The 23,659-nt window shown below is 54.7% G+C and overlaps 1 protein-coding gene across 3 annotated transcripts in view; it reads right to left on the reverse strand.

Annotated features, from left to right (window-relative positions):
* The window catches only part of AZIN1 (antizyme inhibitor 1), a 281,655-nt gene that overhangs the window by 25,760 nt on the left and 232,236 nt on the right, over positions 1–23,659 (reverse strand). Inside the window, exons 12-13 of one of the 3 annotated variants that reach the window (XM_030217551.1) lie at positions 10,122–10,129; positions 9,415–9,424 (exon numbers count right to left, since the gene is read on the reverse strand). The exons of the other annotated variants lie outside the window; for them this stretch is intronic. The gene's annotated coding sequence lies outside the window, so the exon portion shown is untranslated. Of the gene's footprint in view, positions 1–9,414; positions 9,425–10,121; positions 10,130–23,659 lie in introns of those variants that run through there. 3 annotated transcript variants of the gene reach the window in all.

Here is a 23,659-nt window from a genome sequence, read left to right on the forward strand (position 1 = left end):
AAAACTCTGGGCGCAGACACGAGACCAAAGGGTAGCACACTACTGGAAGTGCTGTGTTCCCAGACGGAATTGAAGATACTGCATGTGAGCTGGAAGTATCGGAATGTGAGTATAAGCATCCTTTAAGTCCAGAGAGCATAGCCAATCGTTTTCCTGAATCATGGGAAGAAGGGTGCCCAGGGAAACCATCCTGAACTTTTCTCAGACCAGGTATTTGCTCAGGCCCCTTAGGTCTAGGATGGGACGCATCCCCCTTGTTTTCTTTTGCACAAGGAAGTACCTGGAATAGAATCCCAGCCCTTCTTCCCCTGGTGGAACGGGTTCGACCGCATTGGCCTTTAGAAAGGCGGAGAGTTCCTCTGCAAGTACCTGCCTGTGCTGGGAGCTGTAGGACTGAGCTCCTGGTGGGCAATTTGGAGGTTTGGATTCCAGATTGAGGGTGTATCCTAACTGGACTATTTGAAGAACACACCGGTCGGAGGTTATGAGAGGCCACCTTTGGGGGAAAAACATCAACCTCCCCCCTACTGGCAAGTCGTCCCGTACAGACACTTTTACAGAGGATAAGCTGAACTGCAGCCAGTCAAAAGCCCATCCCTTGCTTTTGCTGGGGAGCAGAATGGGCCTTAAGACGCATGCTGTTGACGAGAATGAGCGCGCTGGGGCTGAGCCTGGGCAGGCTGCCGAGGAGTGTACCCACGCCTAGAGTACGAATAGGGAGCACTTCTCTTCCCTCCAAAAAACCTCCTAGATGAGGAGGCTGTAGCAGAAGGTGCCCAGTGGGAGAGAGAATCCATAGCATCATTATGCTTCTTAATTTGATAAACGAGATCCTCTACTTTCTCTCCAAAAAGATTGTCCCCCTGGCAAGGAACATCCACCATCCGCTGCTGACAGAATGATGCAGGTCAGAAACACGTAGCCATGAGAGTCTGCGCATCACTATACCTCGAGCAGCGATCTTGGATGTCATGTCAAAAGTACCCCTGGCTAGGAACTTGCGACACGCCTTCTGCTGCCTGACCACCTGGTGAAAAGGTTTGGCCAGCTCTGTAGGGAGTGTCTCAACCAAGCTGGGCAGTTGACATCGAGTCCCGCAAGTGTACGCTCATGAAGAGCTGGTATGACTGGATTTTGGCAGCGAGCATAGTGGCCTGATACGTATTTCTCCCAAAAGAGTCGAGTCCTAGCTTCTCTGCCTGGGGGCGCCGAAGCATAGTCTCTAGTACTCCCAGCTCTCTTGAGAGCGGAATCCACCACCATGGAATTGTGGGGTAATTGGGACCTCATCAATCCAGATTCACCGTAGGACTCAGCTTTCTTGGGAACCACAGGGCCAGACAGAGGGGCTGACCAGTTTCGCTTAAGGACTTCCTTCAGTACCTTATGCAGAGGGACTGTCAGAGCCTCTTTAGATGGAGAAGAATAATCCAGGACCTTGAGCATGTCAGTCCTGGGCTCATCCTCAACCTCCACAGGGAAGGGAATAGCCGTAGCCATTTCCCGGACAAAGGAGGAAAAAGACAGACCCTCGGGTGGAGATAATCTTCTTTCCAGCGAAGGAGAAGGGTCAGAGGGAATCCCAAAGGACTCATCAGAAGAGAAGTACCTGGGATCTTCCTCTGATTCCCACGAGCGCTCCTGCTCAGTGTCAGACACAACATGTGTCAAGGTACTCTGACACTGGATGTGCCTCGACGCCGAGGAATGATGTCCTCTGTTGCGATGTCGAGAAGTTGACGCCCGATCCAACTGTGGCAAAGCTTCCTCCACCGATGTCGAAAGGGAGTCGACCTGGGTGGCAGCCGACGACGATGCCACAGGCGGCACCGCAGTCGGAGACCTCACCAAAGGAGAAGGGACAGACCACCACTACAGCAGATGGCACAAGCACCCCCGACACCGAAGCTGATTGTCGCAGTAAGCCTTCCAGAAGTTCTGGAAACAAGGTCCAGATACGCTTGTCAAGAGCCACCATCAGAGAAGGCTGCGGGGCCAGTGGAACAGAATCCATGGAGAGCAGGTACCGGGCTGCCAACAGATTGACGCATCGGCACTTCCTGCACCAAGGAGGAGCAGTCCTCTTGGCGTCGACGCTTTTCGGGTGCCGAATCTCTCAATGCCCCGGAGCTCCCGGTACCGTGCGAAGGAGAACGATGATAATGCTTCTTATCCTTCGCTCGACGCACGTCATCGAGACTCCTCTGTACCGATGAGGACGTGGAATCCTCACGTCTCCTCGGGGCCGAGTCTGACTAAGGTCGGTCCTGGGGGGCCTGCATAACAGGAGACCTTGAGACAGGTGGAGACCCACTCGACGCCTCACTGCTCCCAGCTCGAGTTGGTCTCTCAGCAGCCATTACCTCTCTCCTCGACGCTCCTGTCGATGTCGACGCCCTCGGTACCGATGTCGAAGGACCGGACTGAGCCCCAAAAAGCTTCTCTCGTTGGGCCTCTCGAGACGCTTGGGTCCGTTTCTTCATACGAAGACACAGACTACAAGCGGCTGGGCTATGGTCGGGCCCAAGGTACTGAATACACCAAGCGTGGGTATCTGTACCTGAGAAGGTCCAGTTGCACCGAGTACAACGTTTGAAGCCGCTGGGTGTCTTCGATGACATGGAAGAAAAAAATGGCTTTGGCAAAATCAAACGACGCGACTGTGCCAAAAAAAGAAAAGGCACAAAAAAGGGAAAAACCCGACTGCATGATGCAAAGGCTGGCCGCTTCGAAAAAGAAAGGAAATTTAAAGTGGACAAAAAGATTAAAGAACTATGTGAAAACTACTTTTTTTTAATCTTTAGGAAAAATAAAATGAAAATAGAAGCGAAAAGAGTTGTGCGAGAAGTCTTCTTCCTGGGCCCGATGGCGCCGAAACACTGCCGCACCTAACCGCGGAGAAAAAAAGAACTGAAGAGGCACGCCCGCTCGACGGAACTTTCCCTGAAAGACTGATTTTTATTTTGCTTGCAAAACTTGTTCACCGATTCCTGGGCCACCGTGGACAACGACCCACATGTGAGAACAAGCAGCCTGCTTGTCCTCGGAGAAAGGGTATGATACATACCTGTAGCAGTTGTTCTCCGAGGACAGCAGGCTGATTGTTCTCACGACTGGGTTGACGTCCGCGGCAGCCCCCACCAACCGGAAGAAGCTTCGCGGGACGGTCGGCACGCAGGCCACGCCCACCGCGCATGCGCGGCCGCCTTCCCGCCCGTGCGCGACCGCTCCCGCCAGTTGAATGACAAGCAATAAAATATGAAACACACAACTCCAAAGGGGAGGAGGGAGGGTAGGTGAGAACAATCAGCCTGCTGTCCTCGGAGAACAACTGCTACAGGTATGTATCATACCCTTTCTCCGAGGACAAGCAGGCTGCTTGTTCTCACGACTGGGGTATCCCTAGCTCTCAGGCTCACTCAAAACAATAACCCAGGTCAATTGAACCTCGCAACGGCGAGGGTACAACAGAAATTGACCTACGAAGAACAACTAACTGAGAGTGCAGCCTGACCAGAATAAATTCGGGTCCTGGAGGGTGGAGTTGGATTTACACCCCAAACAGATTCTGCAACACCGACTGCCCGAACCGACTGTCGCGTCGGGTATCCTGCTGGAGGCAGTAATGAGATGTGAATGTGTGGACAGATGACCACGTCGCAGCCTTGCAGATCTCTTCAATAGTGGCCGACTTCAAGTGGGCCACCGACGCTGCCATGGCTCTGACACTATGAGCCGTGACATGACCCTCAAGAGTCAGCCCAGCCTGGGCGTAAGTGAAGGAAATGCAATCTGCTAGCCAATTGGAGATGGTGCGTTTCCCGACAGCGACCCCTAGCCTGTTAGGGTCGAAAGAAATAAACAATTGGGCGGACTGTCTGTTGGGCTGCGTCCGCTCCAAGTAGAAGGCCAATGCTCTCTTGCAGTCCAATGTGTGCAACTGACGTTCAGCAGGGCGGGTATGCGGCCTGGGGAAGAATGTTGGCAAGACAATTGACTGGTTAAGATGGAACTCCGACACCACCTTCGGCAGGAACTTTGGGTGAGTGCGGAGCACTACTCTGTTGTGATGAAATTTAGTATATGGAGCATGAGCTACTAGGGCTTGAAGCTCACTGACCCTACGAGCTGAAGTAACTGCCACCAAGAAAATGACCTTCCAGGTCAAGTACTTCAGATGGCAGGTATTCAGTGGCTCAAAAGGAGGTTTCATCAGCTGGGTGAGGACGACGTTGAGATCCCATGACACAGTAGGAGGCTTGATAGGGGGCTTTGACAAAAGCAAGCCTCTCATGAATCGAACGACTAAAGGCTCTCCAGAGATGGCTTTACCTTCCACACGATAATGGTAAGCACTAATCGCACTAAGGTGATTCCTTACTGAGTTGGTCTTGAGGCCAGACTCTGATAAGTGCAGAAGGTATTCAAGCAGGTTCTGTGCAGGGCAAGAACGAGGTTCTAGGGCCTTGCTCTCACACCAAACGACAAACCTCCTCCACTTGAAAAAGTAACTCTTTTTAGTGGAATCCTTCCTAGAGGCAAGCAAGACCCGGGAGACACCCTCAGACAGACCCAACGCAGCGAAGTCTACGCCCTCAACATCCAGGCCGTGAGAGCCAGGGATTGAAGGTTGGGGTGCAGCAACGCTCCGTCGTTCTGCGAAATGAGAGTCGGAAAACACTCCAATCTCCACGGTTCTTCGGAGGACAACTCCAGAAGAAGAGGGAACCAGATCTGACGGGGCCAAAAGGGCGCTATCAGAATCATGGTGCCGCGGTCTTGCTTGAGCTTCAGTAAGGTCTTCCCCACCAAAGGTATGGGAGGATAAGCATACAGGAGGCCGGTCCCCCAATGAAGGAGAAAGGCATCTGACGCTAGCCTGCCGTGTGTCTGAAGTCTGGAACAGAACAGAGGCAGCTTGTGGTTGGTCTGAGAGGCGAAAAGATCCACCGAGGGGGTGCCCCACTCTCGGAAGATCTTGCGTACCACTCTGGAATGGAGCGACCACTCGTGCGGTTGCATGACTCTGCTCAGTCTGTCGGCCAGACTGTTGTTTACGCCTGCCAGGTACGTGGCTTGGAGAAGCATGCCGAACCGACACGCCCAACGCCACATACCGACGGCTTCCTGACACAGGGGGCGAGATCCGGTGCCCCCCTGCTTGTTGACGTAATACATTGCAACCTGATTGTCTGTCCGAATTTGGATAATTTGGCAGGACAGCCGATCTCTGAAAGCCTTCAGTGCGTTCCAGATCGCTCGGAGCTCCAGGAGGTTGATCTGCAGATCCTTTTCCTGGAGGGACCACAGACCCTGGGTGTGAAGCCCATCGACATGGGCTCCCCACCCCAGGCGAGATGCATCCGTCGTCAGCACTTTCGTGGGCTGCGGAATTTGGAATGGACGTCCCAGGGTCAAATTGGTCCGTATGGTCCACCAGAGCAGTGAAGTGCGGCAACTGGTGGAGAGGCGGATGACATCCTCTAGATTCCCGGTGGCTTGGAACCACTGGGAAGCTAGGGTCCATTGAGCAGATCTCATGTGAAGACGAGCCATGGGAGTCACATGAACTGTAGAGGCCATATGACCCAGAAGTCTCAACATCTGCCGAGCTGTGATCTGCTGAGACGCTCTGGTCTGCGAAGCCAGGGCCAGGAGATTGGTGGCCCTCGCTTCGGGAAGGTAGGCCTGAGCCGTCTGGGTATTCAGCAGAGCTCCTATGAATTCCAGAGACTGGGTTGGCTGGAGATGGGACTTTGGGTAATTTATCACAAACCCCAGCAGCTCCAGAAGCTGAATAGTGCACTGCATGGACCGGAGGGCTCCTGCCTCCGAGGTGTTCTTGACCAGCCAATCGTCGAGATATGGGAACACGTGCACTCCCAGCTTGCGTAGGTAGGCCGCTACCACCACGAGGCACTTTGTAAACACTCGTGGGGCAGAGGCGAGCCCAAAGGGCAGCACACAATACTGAAAGTGCCGTGCGCCCAGGCGGAATCTGAGATACTGTCTGTGAGCTGGCAGTATCGGGATGTGAGTGTATGCGTCCTTTAAATCCAGGGAACATAGCCAATCGTTTTTCTGAATCATTGGCAGAAGGGTGCCCAAGGAAAGCATCCTGAACTTTTCTTTGACCAGGAATTTGTTCAGGCCTCTCAGGTCTAGGATGGGACGCATCCCCCCTGTTTTCTTTTCCACAAGGAAGTACCTGGAATAGAATCCCTGCCCTTCCTGCCCGGGTGGTACGGGCTCGACCGCATTGGCGCTGAGAAGGGCGGAGAGTTCCTCTGCAAGTACCTGCTTGTGATGGGAGCTGAAAGACTGAGCTCCCGGAGGACAATTTGGAGGCAGGGAGGTCAAATTCAGGGCGTATCCGCACCGCACTATTTGGAGAACCCACTGGTCGGAGGTTATGAGAGGCCACCTTTGGTGAAAGAATTTTAACCTCCCTCCGACCGGCAGGTCGTCCGGTACGGACACTTGTAGGGCGGCTATGTTCCCGTGGATCCAGTCAAAAGCCCGTCCCCGGCTTTTGCTGTGGAGGCGCAGGGGGCTGCTTAGGCGCACGCTGTTGACGGGAACGAGCGCGCTGGGGCTGTCCCTGTGCCTGACGAGGCCTTCGGGCCGGCTGGTTGTACCTACGCTTCGCAAAAGAATAGGGTGCAGCCTGCCGAGCCTGGGAAAAACGCCCGCCCGCGGGGGCGGGTGCTGAAGGCGCCCGGTGGGAGAGCTTGTCGAGAGCGGTTTCCCGCTGATGCAGTTGGTCAACCATCTGCTCGACCTTCTCGCCAAAAATATTATCCCCCCGGCAAGGGACGTCAGCCAGTCTCTGCTGGGTGCGGTTGTCCAGGTCAGAGGCACGCAGCCATGAGAGCCTGCGCATCACTATACCTTGGGCCGCAGCACGAGATGCCACGTCACAGGTGTCAAAAATCCCCCTGGACAGGAACTTTCTGCACGCCTTCAGCTGCCTGACCACCTCCTGATATGGCCTGGACTGCTCCGGCGGGAGCTTATCGACCAGGTCCGCCAGCTGTTGCACATTGGTCCGCATGTGGATGCTCATATAGAGCAGGTAAGATTGGATGCGGGTCACGAGCATGGAGGATTGGTAGGCCTTCCTCCCAAATGAGTCCAGAGTGCGAGACTCCCGCCCCGGGGGCGCCGAGGCGGTATCCCTCGAACTCCGTGCCCTCTTGAGAGCAGAATCCACGACCGCTGAGTCATGGGGCAACTGGGGCCGCATGAGCTCTGGGTCAGAGTGGATCCTGTACTGGGACTCTGCTTTCTTGGGAATGGTGGGGTTAGTTAGTGGTCGCACCCAGTTCCGAAGCAGCGTCTCCTTGAGGACATTGTGCAGCGGTACCGTGGAGGACTCTCTAGGTGGTGATGGATAGTCGAGGACCTCGAGCATCTCGGCCCTCGGCTCTTCCACAGAGACCACGGGAAAGGGAATGCTTATAGACATATCCCGCACAAAGGAGGCAAAGGAGAGACTCTCAGGAGGTGAGAGCTTCCTCTCCGGTGACGGCGTGGGGTCCGAGGGAAGGCCCGTAGACTCCTCTGAGGAGAAATATCTCGGGTCTTCCTCTTCCCCCCACGAGTCCTCATCCTCGGTATCGGACATTAGCTCATGTAGCTGAGTCCGGTACCGGGCCCGGCTCGACGTCGAGGCACCGAGGCCTCGGTGTCGTCGAGCGGTGGACTCCCGCGCCGGCGGGGACGGAGCTCCCTCCATCGACGTCGACGGGGACTCCACCTGCGTGGCGGTCGAGACCGGCACCGCAAGCGGCGGCGGTGTCGACAGCCCCGGCGCCGGGCTAGAGCTCGCCGGCGCCACAGTCATCGGCGCCGGGGGCGCAAGCACCCCCGACGCCGGCACAGCCTGGCGCATCAGCCCTTCCAGGATCCCCGGAAGGATGGCTCTGAGGCACTCGTCCAGGCCCGCTGCCGGGAAAGGCGGTGGGGCCGGTAAGGGTGTCGGTGCCAGAAGCTGCTGGGGGCCAGGAGACGGCACCGAGGTGCCGGAACCCCGACGCGTCGGTACCTCCACCACCGACGGAGATCTCTCCTCTCTGCGATGACGCTTCGGCGTCGACTCCCCTTCAGGGTGCACCGAGGGCTCCCGGTGACGGCGCTTCTTGTCTTTTTTCCGGTGCACGTCACCGGCGCCGGAGGGCATGGAGGAGGAGGAGGTCGATCCCCCTCGGTCTCGAGGTACCGGGTCCGACAGGGTTCGGTCCCGTGGCTCACGAGCTGAGGGAGTGACCGGGGCCGACAGCCCACGCGGCCTCTCAACCCCACTCTCACCGGCGGACCGGCGGGCCGACGGGACCTGTTCTCCTGGGGTCGCTGCCATCGGTGCCGATGTCTCGGGCATCGATACCGGTACCGAAGATCCAGCCTTCGATACCGATGCCGTCGAGGTCGACGTCGAGGGGCCGGCGCAAGTTCCAAAAAGACGGTCCCGCAGAACTTGCCTCGCAACCTGAGTCCGTTTCCGGAGACCGAGACACAGCGCGCACGACTTGAGATTGTGCTCCGGCCCGAGGCACTGGAGGCACCAAGCGTGGGTGTCGGTCTGCGAGATCGGCCGGCCGCAGCGACCACACTTTTTAAATCCACTCGGGACCTTCGAGGACATCGACGGAAAAATCGCGTCGGCGAAGTCAAAGTCGGCAATGGTGGCTAAAATCACACCACGAAAAAACTAGCTGACCGAGCGGCCACTAGGCCGCAACGAGGCGTCCCCGCTAGAAGCGAGGGAAAAGGGGAGCGCGTGCTCCACACGCGCAGTCTTTTTTTTTTTTTTTTTTGTAAAAGAAAAGATAATAAAAGGAAATTAAATTAAATTAACGAAGCGCGATCCGCGTATACGCGATCGCAAGAATCCGGCGGCTGAAGTAGAGAGAGCGGCAAAGCACGACTCTCTCCAGGCGCGGAAAAAAAGGAACTGGCAGGAGCGGTCGCGCACGGGCGGGAAGGCGGCCGCGCATGCGCGGTGGGCGTGGCCTGCGTGCCGACCGTCCCGCGAAGCTTCTTCCGGTTGGTGGGGGCTGCCGCGGACGTCAACCCAGTCGTGAGAACAAGCAGCCTGCTTGTCCTCGGAGAAATAGAAACTATTATAAAGAATAAAATTATGGAACACACATAGTTTACTGGGACAGAGCCAGCATGAGATCAGCCAAGGGAAATCTTGTCTCACCAATCTGCTTCATTTCTTTGAAGGCATGAATAAATATGTTGATAAAGGTGAGCCAGTTGATGCAGTATACCTAGATTTTCAGAAAGTTTTTGACAAAGTTCACCATGAGAGACTCCTGAGATGGGATAGGAGGCATTGTCTTTCTGTGGATTAGAAATTGGTTAATGGATAGAAAGAGGATAGGATTTATTTTTATTCATAAATCATTAAATTCCAGCACTTAAGTGAGAGCCCCAAAACAACCCCTCCCAACAACTTCCACGCTTCAGCAAGAGAAATTACATGACAGAGAAAGCATCTACTGCAGATGGGGCTTTGGTTCTTAGAAACCCAATCTGCTGAAAATAGAAAACTCCTCTAGCAGAACCCCCCCACCTGACTGTGCCTGATACCCATGGAGCATTATCACCAGTTAGTGGCCAGGCGACAACCTATTTAAAACCGGAGTACACGCTGTGGGTGAAATCTTTTGTAGATAGGCATCTAAAACAGCAAGAAATTTCTGTTGCTTCTTTGGCGATAAATGGGTCTTCCTGTAGCATAAGTTCATGGAGTTGTTTATCCAGTACCAAAAGGACATCCAATAACCAATGATTGGGGATGCATTTTTTGCCCAGGATAAATGACTTCCCAAAAAATAACTTCTCACCAGGGGTTTCAACACCTAGAACTGCCAGGGAGCCAAAAATGGTATGCTCGAAGGTAAGGACCAGACAGCGCTCTAGAAAAGTCTGAAGAAACGTGACAGATCCCCAAAATTATGTAATTCGCTGACACTGCAACATGCCAAGAGAAAGGAAAAAAAAAAGAATTACCAGTCATCTCGCATTTCAGACAACAGGATGTGTTCAACATGCCTATGTGATATGCTTGCTGTTGAGAAAAATAGGCCCTATGCACTTTACAAAAATGACACTCCTGCAGCTCCACACCAGAAACTTGGTGAGCAGTGCCAAAAATAGCAGCCGATATGAGCACAGTATGAACTGACCTACCCAAGTCTCATCCCCACCACTCAGCAACCCCCTGAAGATCCTGAATTGGGGAACGTCTACTGATCTCCTTATGGAACCAAGACACAAATTTGGCCCAACACATCCCCTTCCAAGAATTCTCTTATTTGAGCCCCAAATGCCAGGGATAAACTCTGGACTGGCAGGGAAGCCAAATAATGGAACTGAATGTAAGCAAAAGTAGCTGCCGGATCAAGGGAACACCATTACAAAAGTCCTGGTAAATAAGAAAGGATCCATCCTCCTTAACCAGGTGTTCCAATAAGGAAACACTGTGCTCCCCAGATGTCTGAACACTATATATTATCGCTACCGTTACAAAAATCCTGGTAAATAAGAAAGGATCCATCCTCCTTAACCAGGTGTTCCAATAAGGAAACACTGTGCTCCCCACATGTCTGAACACTATGTTATCGCTACCTGACAAGAAGTCCACATTACTACTACCCCCCCCCCCCCCAAGACACTACAAGAGGGATCCTGCTTCCATAATGGAAGCAAGTTTCTCCATAAGAACCAGAGGGGCCTAAATAGAATGCTTTGACGGACCATTAATGGTAAATTTACCAACAGAGCATGAAGATGCCAGGGTTGAAAATAGGCCCTCTCCAGGGCTACATCTGTATAAGTGGATGTTCCAAAGAGTCAATCCCGCAAGTGGCGGAGCAGACAAGCTTGATTGTACTGTTTCGTATCAGGGACCCCCAGTCCTCACTGAGCCTAAGAGCAACCACCATTGCACTTTAGGTTTCCTACCTCCCCAACAGAACTGCATCAACAGCTTACACAAAATACAGACGTAACAAATTGGTAAAGACTTACAACCAGCAAGGAAATATGTGGTATAAGTTTATTCTACCCAATAATAGGAGAAGGTATGCCACTGATCCAATTGCACCCTAGTGCCCTGAAGCAACTTAGTGACATTTAATGTATACAAAGAACCTGTATCCAGGGATAACCAAATACCCAGACAGCAAGACCCCTGAGCCCATTGGAGAGAAAAAGCATTGCCCCAGGAATGATGCAAGGCATCAGAACCCACCAATGCTTCTGATTTAGTCAAGTTTAATTAAAATCCCGAGAAATCCCCATAGACTTTCCATAATGGGAAGAGAAGAACGGGACTCAGTAATAAGAAATAAATCATCTGCGAAGGCTGCTGTTTTAAATACGGCATCCCCAATCTGCACACCCCAAATCTCTAGATTACTCTGAAGTTCCCAAAGCAAGGGGTCAAGCGTTAAATGAAGAGAAGAAAGGGGACAATCTTGACGTGTGCCCCACCCTATAGGGAATGAATCAGATATCCCATTAGCATAAACTTGCACCTGCCTGAGAGAATAAACCTTCTATATCATAAGCCTTCAAAGCTCTATATAGAAACCCCCACCACGATATCACAAGCCATTTCGGCATCAAAGCTGATCAGAAGAGCAGGGGTTCTTCTAGAACGCACAGCGCCACCTCCAAAGCTGCCAAAATCCACCTCAAGTTCTTAGAAATCACTCGTCCACAGGTAAAACCCACTTGGGGCTCTGCCACCAATGAAGTACCCTCGTCAACCTATTGGCCATAATTTTAGCTAAAAGTTTTGCTTCAAAATTCAACATAGTGATAGGACGGTAGGACTCTGGCCTGTCTGAAGGTTTACCCAGTTTCAAAAGAATTATAATCTGTGCCTTGTTGAGGTGACTGGGCAACTGACAAGAGGGTAGGATTTAAGGTAAAGCGAATGCTACATACCTGTAGAAGGTATTCTCCGAGGACAGCAGGCTGATTGTTCTCACTGATGGGTGACGTCCACGGCAGCCCCTCCAATCGGAAACTTCACTAGCAAAGTCCTTTGCTAGCCCTCGCGCGCCCGCGCGCACCGCGCATGCGCGGCCGTCTTCCCGCCCGAAACCGGCTCGAGCCGGCCAGTCCAGTATGTAGCAAGACAATACACTTCAAGGGAAGACACAACTCCAAAGGGGAGGCGGGCGGGTTTGTGAGAACAATCAGCCTGCTGTCCTCGGAGAATACCTTCTACAGGTATGTAGCATTCGCTTTCTCCGAGGACAAGCAGGCTGCTTGTTCTCACTGATGGGGTATCCCTAGCCCCCAGGCTCACTCAAAACAACAACATTGGTCAATTGGGCCTCGCAACGGCGAGGACATAACTGAGATTGACCTAAAAAATTTACCAACTAACTGAGAGTGTAGCCTGGAACAGAACAAACAGGGCCCTCGGGGGGTGGAGTTGGATCCTAAAGCCCAAACAGGTTCTGAAGAACTGACTGCCCGAACCGACTGTCACGTCGGGTATCCTGCTGCAGGCAGTAATGAGATGTGAATGTGTGGACAGATGACCACGTCGCAGCTTTGCAAATTTCCTCCATGGTGGCTGACTTCAAGTGGGCTACCGACGCTGCCATGGCTCTAACATTATGAGCCGTGACATGACCCTCAAGAGCCAGCCCAGCCTGGGCGTAAGTGAAGGAAATGCAATCTGCTAGCCAATTGGATATGGTGCGTTTCCCTACAGCCACTCCCCTCTTGTTGGGATCAAAAGAAACAAACAATTGGGCGGACTGTCTGTGGGGCTGTGTCCGCTCCAGATAGAAGGCCAATGCTCTCTTGCAGTCCAATGTGTGCAGCTGACGTTCAGCAGGGCAGGAATGAGGACGGGGAAAGAATGTTGGCAAGACAATTGACTGGTTCAGATGGAACTCCGACACAACCTTTGGCAGAAACTTAGGGTGAGTGCGGAGGACTACTCTGTTGTGATGAAATTTGGTGTAAGGGGCCTGGGCTACCAGGGCCTGAAGCTCACTGACTCTACGAGCCGAGGTAACTGCCACCAAGAAAATGACCTTCCAGGTCAAGTACTTCGGATGGCAGGAATTCAGTGGCTCGAAAGGAGGTTTCATCAGCTGGGTGAGAACGACATTGAGATCCCATGACACTGTAGGAGGCTTGACAGGGGGCTTTGACAAAAGCAAACCTCTCATGAAGCGAACAACTAAAGGCTGTCCTGAGATCGGCTTACCTTCCACTTGGTAATGGTATGCACTGATTGCACTAAGGTGAACCCTTACGGAGTTGGTCTTCAGACCAGACTCAGACAAGTGGAGAAGGTATTCAAGCAGGGTCTGTGTAGGACAAGAGCGAGGATCTAGGGCCTTGCTGTCACACCAGACGGCAAACCTCCTCCAATGAAAGAAGTAACTTCTCTTAGTGGAGTCTTTCCTGGAAGCAAGCAAGATGCGGGAGACACCCTCTGGCAGACCCAAAGAGGCAAAGTCTACGCCCTCAACATCCAGGCCGTGAGAGCCAGGGACTGGAGGTTGGGATGCAGAAGAGCCCCTTCGTCCTGCGTGATGAGGGTCGGAAAACACTCCAATCTCCACGGTTCTTCGGAGGATAACTCCAGAAGAAGAGGGAACCAGATCTGACGCGGCCAAAAGGGAGCAATCAGAATCATGGTGCCTCGGTCTTGCTTGAGTTTCAACAAAGTCTTCCCCACCAGAGGAATGGGAGGATAAGCATACAGCAGACCTTCCCCCCAATCCAGGAGGAAGGCATCCGACGCCAGTCTGCCGTGGGCCTGAAGCCTGGAACAGAACTGAGGGACCTTGTGGTTCACTTGAGATGCGAAGAGATCCACCAGGGGGGTGCCCCACGCCTGGAAGATCTGTCGCACCACACGGGAATTGAGCGACCACTCGTGAGGTTGCATAATCCTGCTCAACCTGTCGGCCAGACTGTTGTTTACGCCTGCCAGATATGTGGCTTGGAGCACCATGCCTTGACGGCGAGCCCAGAGCCACATGCTGACGGCTTCCTGACACAGGGGGCGAGATCCGGTGCCCCCCTGCTTGTTGACATAGTACATGGCAACCTGATTGTCTGTCTGAATTTGGATAATTTGGTGGGACAGCCGATCTCTGAAAGCCTTCAGAGCGTTCCAGATCGCTCGCAACTCCAGAAGATTGATCTGTAGATCGCTTTCTTGGAGGGACCACCTTCCTTGGGTGTGAAGCCCATCGACATGAGCTCCCCATCCCAGGAGAGACGCATCCGTGGTCAGCACTTTTTGAGGCTGAGGAATTTGGAAGGGACGTCCCAGAGTCAAATTGGAGCAAATCGTCCACCAATACAGGGATTCGAGAAAACTCGTGGACAGGTGGATCACGTCCTCTAGACCCCCGGCGGCCTGATACCACTGGGAGGCTAGGGTCCATTGAGCAGATCTCATGTGAAGGCGGGCCATGGGAGTCACATGAACTGTGGAAGCCATGTGGCCCAGCAATCTCAACATCTGCCGAGCTGTGATCTGCTGGGACGCTCGCACCCGCGAGACGAGGGACAACAAGTTGTTGGCCCTCGCCTCTGGGAGATAGGCGCGAGCCGTCCGAGAATCCAGCAGGGCTCCGATGAATTCGAGTTTCTGCACTGGGAGAAGATGGGACTTTGGGTAATTTATCACAAACCCCAGTAGCTCCAGGAGGCGAATAGTCATCTGCATGGACTGCAGGGCTCCTGCCTCGGATGTGTTCTTCACCAGCCAATCGTCGAGATATGGGAACACGTGCACCCCCAGCCTGCGAAGCGCCGCTGCTACCACAGCTAGGCACTTTGTGAACACCCTGGGCGCAGAGGCGAGCCCAAAGGGTAGCACACAGTACTGGAAGTGGCGTGCGCCCAGCTGAAATCGCAGATACTGTCTGTGAGCTGGCAGTATCGGGATGTGTGTGTAGGCATCCTTCAAGTCCAGAGAGCATAGCCAATCGTTTTGCTGAATCATGGGGAGAAGGGTGCCCAGGGAAAGCATCCTGAACTTTTCTTTTACGAGATATTTGTTCAGGGCCCTTAGGTCTAGGATGGGACGCATCCCCCCTGTTTTCTTTTCCACAAGGAAGTACCTGGAATAGAACCCCAGCCCTTCTTGCCCGGATGGCACGGGCTCGACCGCATTGGCGCTGAGAAGGGCGGAGAGTTCCTCTGCAAGTACCTGCTTGTGCTGGAAGCTGTAGGACTGAGCTCCCGGTGGACAATTTGGAGGTTGTGAGGCCAAATTGAGGGTGTATCCTTGCCGGACTATTTGGAGAACCCACTGATCGGAGGTTATGAGAGGCCACCTTTGGTGAAAAGCTTTCAACCTCCCTCCGACAGGCAGGTCGCCCGGCACTGACACTTGGATGTCGGCTATGCTCTGCTGGAGCCAGTCAAAAGCTCGCCCCTTGCTTTTGCTGGGGAGCCGCGGGGCCTTGCTGATTCGCACGCTGCTGACGAGAGCGAGCGCGCTGGGGCTTAGCCTGGGCCGCAGGCTGTCGGGAAGGAGGATTGTACCTACGCTTGCCAGAAGTATAGGGAACAGTCTTCCTTCCCCCGAAAAATCGTCTACCTGTAGAGGTAGAAGCTGAAGGCTGCCGGCGGGCGAACTTGTCGAATGCGGTATCCCGCTGGTGGAGAGACTCTACCACCTGCTCGACTTTTTCGCCAAAAATGTTATCCGCACGGCAAGGCGAGTCCGCAATCCGCTGCTGGATTCTATTCTCCAGGTCGGCGGCACGCAGCCATGAGAGCCTGCGCATCACCACACCTTGAGCAGCGGCCCTGGACGCAACATCAAAAGTGTCATAAACTCCTCTGGCCAGGAATTTTCTGCACGCCTTCAGCTGCCTGACCACCTCCTGAAAAGGCTTGGCTTGCTCAGGGGGAAGAGCATCAACCAAGCCCGCCAACTGCCGCACATTATTCCGCATGTGTATGCTCGTGTAGAGCTGGTAAGACTGGATCTTGGACACGAGCATAGAGGAATGGTAGGCCTTCCTCCCAAAGGAGTCTAAGGTTCTAGCGTCCTTGCCCGGGGGCGCCGAAGCATGTTCCCTAGAACTCTTAGCCTTCTTTAGGGCCAAATCCACAACTCCAGAGTCATGAGGCAACTGAGTGCGCATCAGCTCTGGGTCCCCATGGATCCGGTACTGGGACTCGATCTTCTTGGGAATGTGGGGATTAGTTAATGGCTTGGTCCAGTTCGCAAGCAATGTCTTCTTCAGGACATGGTGCAAGGGAACAGTGGACGCTTCCTTAGGTGGAGAAGGATAGTCCAGGAGCTCAAACATTTCAGCCCTGGGCTCGTCCTCCACAACCACCGGGAAGGGGATGGCCGTAGACATCTCCCGGACAAAGGAGGCAAAAGACAGACTCTCGGGAGGAGAAAGCTGTCTCTCAGGAGAGGGAGTGGGATCAGACGGAAGACCCTCAGACTCCTCGTCAGAGAAATATCTGGGATCTTCCTCTTCCTCCCACGAGGCCTCACCCTCGGTGTCAGACACAAGTTCACGGACCTGTGTCTGCAACCTCGCCCTGCTCGACTCCGTGGAACCCCGTCCACGATGGGGGCGTCGAGAGGTAGACTCCCTCGCCCGCATCGGCGAAGCTCCCTCCGCCGACGTAGTCGGGGAGCCTTCCTGGGAGGTGGCCGCGGTCGGTACCGCACGCGGTACCGACGTCGGGGACCTCAACCTGGGCGATGGGCCAGCCGGCGCCACGCTCGACGGTACCGGTGGCGCAAGCACCGCCGGTACCGGAGGGGTAGGGCGCAACAGCTCTCCCAGAATCTCTGGGAGAACGGCCCGGAGGCTCTCGTTTAGAGCGGCTGCAGAGAAAGGCTGAGAGGTCGATGCAGGCGTCGACGTCAGTACCTGTTCCGGGCGTGGAGGCTGTTCCGGGCTGTCCAGAGCGGAGCGCATCGACACCTCCTGAACAGAGGGTGAGCGGTCCTCTCGGTGCCGATGCCTGCTGGGTGCCGAATCCCTCGGCGACCCAGAGCTCTCGGTGCCGACACGGGGAGGAGACCGGTGTCGATGCTTCTTCGATTTCTTCCGAAGCATGTCACCGGAGCTCCCCGGCACCGACGAGGAGGACGTCGAATCCATCCGTCGCTTCCTCGGGGCCGAGACTGAAGAAGGTCGATCTCGGGGGGGCTGTACCGCAGGAGCCCTCAGGGTAGGCGGAGACCCACCCGAGGGCTCACCGCCACCAGCAGGGGAATGGACAGCCCTCACCTGCACTCCACCCGATGCACCACCGTCCGACGACATCAGCAGACGAGGTCCTGGTACCACCGACGTCGATGCAGCTATCCGATGTCTCGGCGCCGATGCAGAGGCCCGATGCCTCGATGCACTCGATGCAGGGGCGGCCGAGGAAGATGGTCTGGACGCTGACGACGTCGATGCACTCGAAGATCCCGGTGCCGATGCCGACGAAGAGCCCGAGAACAACACGTTCCACTGGGCTAGTCTCGCTACCTGAGTCCGCCTTTGAAGCAGGGAACACAGACTGCAGTTCTGAGGGCGGTGCTCGGCCCCCAGACACTGAAGACACGACGAGTGTCGATCAGTGAGCGAGATAACCCGGGCGCACTGGGTGCACTTCTTGAAGCCGCTGGAAGGCTTCGATGTCATGGGCGGAAAAATCACGCCGGCGAAATCAAAAGCCGAAATGGCGAAATTTGAAGCACCAAATTTAGAGGGAGAAAAAATCTCGACCGAGGCCGAAAAGAGGCCTACCCCGACGACGAAAGAAAACTTACCGGGGCAAAAAAGCTGGAAGTACGGGGAGGATTTACACGAAACCCGGCGGGGGGTTTCCGGAGCACTTCCCGACTAGGACAAAGCTTTCCCGAAGGAAAAAAACACGTTCAAAACAAATTGGACGCGCGAGGTCGACTTTCCGGGGCTCGACACGGCGAAAACACGACCGTACCGAGTGCGGACAAAAGAAGACTGGCCGGCTCGAGCCGGTTTCGGGCGGGAAGACGGCCGCGCATGCGCGGTGCGCGCGGGCGCGCGAGGGCTAGCAAAGGACTTTGCTAGTGAAGTTTCCGATTGGAGGGGCTGCCGTGGACGTCACCCATCAGTGAGAACAAGCAGCCTGCTTGTCCTCGGAGAAAATTATGTATCATACCTGATAATTTTCTTTCCATTAATCATAGCTGATCAATCCATAGACTGGTAGGTTGTGTCCATCTACCAGCAGGTGGAGATAGAGAGCAATCCTTTTGCCTCTCTATATGTGGTCATGTGCTGCCGGAAACTCCTCAGTATATGTCGATATCCAAGCTCCATCCGCAGGACTCAGCACTTAGAGAATTACACCCACAAAGGGACACTCTGCCCAGCTCACCACCTTTGAAATGGGGGAGGGGAATCCGTCCAGCTCATCCCCGCGGAGCGGGGGAGGGACACCACACCCGCCGATGCGGGGGGATCTGGCTTATCCTGCAACCGCGGGAGGAGCTGACTGACCCTAACACCGCCGAAGCGGGAGGGGTACAAAGCTGCCCTACAGCCGCACAAAGCGGGAGGGAGCGCCGGCAGAATTTAGGTCTCAATCCAGCCCCGTAAAACGGAGGGGAGAGGAATGCAGCAGCTCACTGTAACACAAAATCGTCAACTCTTGAAGAATCCAATTGAAAAAACTTGAACACGAATTCCTCCTGAAAAGGAACTGAAGAGTAAACTTGAACCTGAAATGCAACCAGAATAAAAACAGTACAGATATCTGGGAGGGGCTATGGATTGATCAGCTATGATTAATGGAAAGAAAATTATCAGGTATGATACATAATTTTACCTTCCATATCATCATGCTGATCAATCCATAGACTGGTGGGATGTACCGAAACAGTACTCACCCAGGGCGGGACATAGAAATCCCTGACCGCAACACTGAAGCTCCAAACCGGGCCTCCGCCCGAGCAGCCACAGTCAAGCGGTAATGCCTGGAGAAGGTATGAGCCGATGCCCAAGTTGCCGCCTTGCAAATCTCTTCCAAGGAGACGGACCCGGCCTCCGCCATCGAGGCCGCCTGAGCTCTAGTGGAGTGAGCCTTCAGCCGGATAGGCGGCACCTTCCCCGCGGCCACATAAGCCGCTGCAATGGCTTCCTTGACCCATTTTGCCACTGTAGGCTTAGCAGCCTGCAGACCCTTACGAGGACCTGCAAACAGGACAAACAGATGATCCGACTTCCGGAAATCATTGGTCACTTCCAAGTATCTCATGATGACTCGTCTCACATCTAGATATTTGAGAGCAGAGCACTCCTCTGGGTAGTCCTCCCTACGAAAGGATGGGAGACAGAGCTGCTGATTCACATGGAAGCGAGAAACAATCTTGGGCAGGAAGGAAGGCACTGTGCGAATAGACACTCCTGCCTCAGTGAACTGCAGAAAGGGCTCTCGACATGATAGCGCCTGGAGCTCGGAAACTCTTCTGGCTGAAGTGATAGCCACCAAAAAGACTGCTTTCAACGTCAGGTCTTTCACAGATGCCCTCGACAAGGGTTCAAAAGGCGGCTTCTGCAAGGCTCTTAGCACCAGATTGAGATTCCACGCAGGTACCACTGAGTGCAGAGGAGGGCGCAGGTGATTAACACCCTTGAGAAAGCGCACCACATCTGGCTGCGAAGCCAGGGAAGCACCCTTCAGGCGGCCCCTGAAGCAAGCCAGAGCCGTTACCTGGACTTTAAGGGAACTGAGCTACAGGCCTTTCTCCAGACCTTCTTGCAGGAACGCCAACACTGAAGAAATTGGAGCAGTGAAGGGAGAAAGGGAGCCTGCCTCACACCACGATGCAAAGGTACGCCAAACCCTGGCGTAAGCAGTAGAAGTACAGCGCTTCCTCGCTCTCAGCATAGTGGCGATGACCTTGTCTGAGAAGCCCTTCTTCCTCAGACGCTGCCGCTCAATAGCCAGGCCGTAAGACCAAAGGGGGAGGGATCCTCCATCACCACGGGACCCTGATGCAACAGGCCCTGCTCCACTGGCAGTCGCAGAGGGCCATCCACTGAGAGCCTGATCAAGTCCGCATACCAGGGACGTCTGGGCCAGTCCGGACCCACCAGGATTACCCGGCCTGGATGCTTTGCCACCCGGTCTAGCACCCTGCCCAACATGGGCCAGGGTGGGAACACATAGAGAAGCTCCTGTGTCGGCCACTGTTGGAGAAGAGCATCTACTCCCAGAGATCGAGGGTCCCGTCCTCTGCTGAAAAAGCGTGGCATTTGGCAATTGGCCGATGACGCCATCAGATCTAGGCTCGGCTGGCCCCAGCGCTTCGTGATGTCCAAGAACGCCTGAGCCGATAGCTGCCACTCTCCAGGATCCAAGGTATGGCGACTGAGAAAGTCCGCCTTGACATTCATGACTCCGGCAATGTGGGCCGCTGACAGCTGTTCCAGGTTCGCTTCCGCCCACTGGCAGAGATTCATGGCCTCCTTGGCTAGAGGGGCGCTCTTGGTACCTCCCTGGCGATTGACATAGGCCACAGCCGTGGCATTGTCCGACAGGACCCGTACTGGCTTCAACGCCAGTACCGGGAGAAACTCCAAAAGTGCCAACCGAATGGCTCTGAGTTCCAGGAGGTTGATAGACCATTTTGCCTCTGCAGGAGACCAGAGCCCCTGCGCTGTCCTTCCCAAGCAGTGGGCTCCCCAGCCCGTCAGAGGCGTTCGTCGTGACGACAACCCACTCCGGGGTCAAAAGAGGCATCCCTGTGGACAACTGGTCTGTCCTCAGCCACCAGCTCAGCGCCTTGCGCACCGCTAGGTCCAAGGGAAGGCACACAGCGTAATCCTCCGACACAGAAGTCCAGCGCTACAGCAGAGAGAGTTGTAGTGGTCTCATATGAGCCCTGGCCCAGGGCACTACTTCCATCGTGGCCGTCATAGAGCCCAACAGCTGCACATAGTCCCAAGCCCGAAGAGGAGAGGCTACTAGGAACTGGTCCACCTGAGCCTGAAGCTTGACAATTCGATTGTCCGGCAGGAACACTCTGCCCACTTGGGTGTCGAAACGAACTCCCAGATATTCCAGGGATTGAGTCGGGCGCAGCTGGCTTTTCTCCCAGTTGATGATCCACCCCAGGGAGCTCAAAAGAGCAATCACCCGGTCTACAGCTCTGCCGCACTCTGCATAAGAGGGGGCTCGGATCAACCAGTCGTCCAGATAAGGATGGACTTGTACTCCTTCATTTCGTAGGAAGGCCGCGATGACCACCATTACTTTGGATTAGGTCCGCGGAGCAGTAGCCAACCCGAACGGGAGGGCTCTGAACTGGAAGTGTCGGCCCAGGACTGCAAAACGCAGAAAGCGTTGATGAGGAGGCCAGATGGGAATATGCAAGTAAGCTTCCTTGATGTCCAAGGATGCCAGGAACTCCCCCTGCCTTCACTGCCGCTATAACAGAGCGGAGAGTCTTCATTCGGAAGTGCCAAACTTTCAAGGCCCGATTGACCCCTTTGAGGTTGAGGATAGGCCGTACAGAACCTCCTTTCTTTGGTACCACAAAGTAAATGGAGTAACGTCCCTTGCCAAGCTGATCTTCTGGCACCGGAACGACCGCACCCAGGCAGATCAGATTGTCCAAAGTCTGCTGCACTGCCACAGCTTTGACCGGAGACTTGCAGGAAGAGTGCACAAACCCGTCTCTTAAGGGTCGGCAGAACTCTAGCTTGTAGCCGTCTCTGATGACTTCCAGCACCCAAGCGTCTGAAGTTACCCTGGTCCACTCTCGCCCAGAAACGAGGACAGGCGTCCTCCAATCTGCACAGGGCCATGGACCAGGGCCCCGTCATTGGGTACGAGACCCTGGGGGAGGACCGGAGGACGCACCTCCGGGACGGCGGTCTCTGCGAAAGGAATGCTGCTTGGGGGAGAAGTTCCTCTTGAAGGAAGAGGGGGCAGAGGAGCCCGACTTGCCCGGGCGATACCGACGGGCTTCCTGAAACCGTCCTTTGGAGGAACCGGGGCGAGCACCACTGGCCCGAGCCCTAACCTCTGGTAACCTCTTGCCCTTAGACGTGCCGAGATCGTCACAATTTTGTCCAGCTCGACTCCAAAGAGCAGCTTGCCTTTAAAAGGCAACTTAGCCAGGCGAGACTTAGAGGCGTGGTCAGCAGACCAATGCTTCAGCCAAAGCCACCGCCGCGCAGAGACTGTCTGAACCATACCTTTAGCTGAGGCTCTCAAGACATCATACAGCAAGTCTGCCAAATAAGCCAAGCTCGATTCCAGGGCCGGCCAATCAGCCCTCAAGGAAGGATCCGAGGGGGAAGCCTGCTGCACAACCGTCAGGCACGCCCTGGCCACAAAGGAGCCGCAAACTGAGGCCTGCAAACTTAAAGCAGCTGCCTCGAAGGATGACCTTAAGGCCGCCTCCAATCTTCTGTCTTGGGCGTCCTTTTAGGGCCGTGCCACCTTCCACTGGCAACGCCGTTTTCTTAGTCACCGCAGTGATTAAAGAATCCACGGTAGGCCAAAGAAAGGCCTCCCGTTCACCTTCAGGCAGAGGATAGAGGCGGGACATAGCCCTAGCCACTTTGAGGCTCGCTTCTGGGACATCCCATTAAGCCGAAATCAAGGTGCGCATGGCCTCATGAATGTGGAAGGTTCTAGGCGGGCGCTTCGTCCCCAGCATAATGGTGGAGCCAACAGAGGCTGAGGGAGAGACGTCCTCCGGAGAGGAAATCTTCAAAATGCTCATGGCCTGCACTAACAGGTTGGGCAAACCCTCTGAGCGAAAGATCCGCGCTGCAGAGGGGTCATCCGCTCCATCCGAGTGGGAATCCGTCTCCTCCAAGGAATCCCGAAAGGACCGTTGGAAGAACTCAGATACGCTGCCCTCATCTATATCAGAGGAGACAGAGTCCTCTAGGGCCTGGAAATCCACCAGAGGGCGTTTGCTTCCGGAGGCCTCAACCCCTTTATCAGACAGGGGGGCAGGGGCAGCGTTTTGCATAAGAAAAGCCTGATGCAGCAGCAAAATGAACTCAGGGGAGAATCCCCCCGAACTGTGCACTTCTGCAGCTTGGGCCACGGCCCTAGACGCACCCTCAACCGGCGTTCGCAAGAGCGGGGGAGAAACGTGCTGAGCATCCAAAATGGCGTCCGGTGCGAAACTCCGAGGAGCCGCGCAGGAACGGCGCTTAACTTTGGCCGCTTTCTTACCATCGCCCAAATCAGGGGCGACCATAGTATTAACGTCTCCCAGCTCAAGGGCAGCCCAAGAAGAAGCCGTCCGAGCAGAGTGGCCGGCCAACATGGAGTGGGCGAGCAGCGGGGGATGGGCGCTTATGGCGGGAAAAACCGCCGCACCGGAGGAAGAACCGGGACACTGACCGGACTCCAAACTGATGCTCAACAAAGGCGATTTAGGCTTTGAAACCCCCGCATCCTCGCTAGACGCACACACGCGGACCGGGGAGCGAATCTTCGCACCCTCACCCTCCGACCCCATAGGCCACGTGGAGACCGAACGAGGAACCCCCTGCCCGCTATAAAAAGGTAAAATTACCTGCTCCGAGCTGTAACGAACTGGTGACCCAGTGAGCAGCTGCAATAAACGCTGAAATAAACGCCCTTAAAGGACGTCCAAATTTTTTTTTTT

The sequence above is a fragment of the Microcaecilia unicolor genome, chromosome 1, assembly GCF_901765095.1.
Source record: "Microcaecilia unicolor chromosome 1, aMicUni1.1, whole genome shotgun sequence".
NCBI lineage: Eukaryota > Metazoa > Chordata > Amphibia > Gymnophiona > Siphonopidae > Microcaecilia > Microcaecilia unicolor.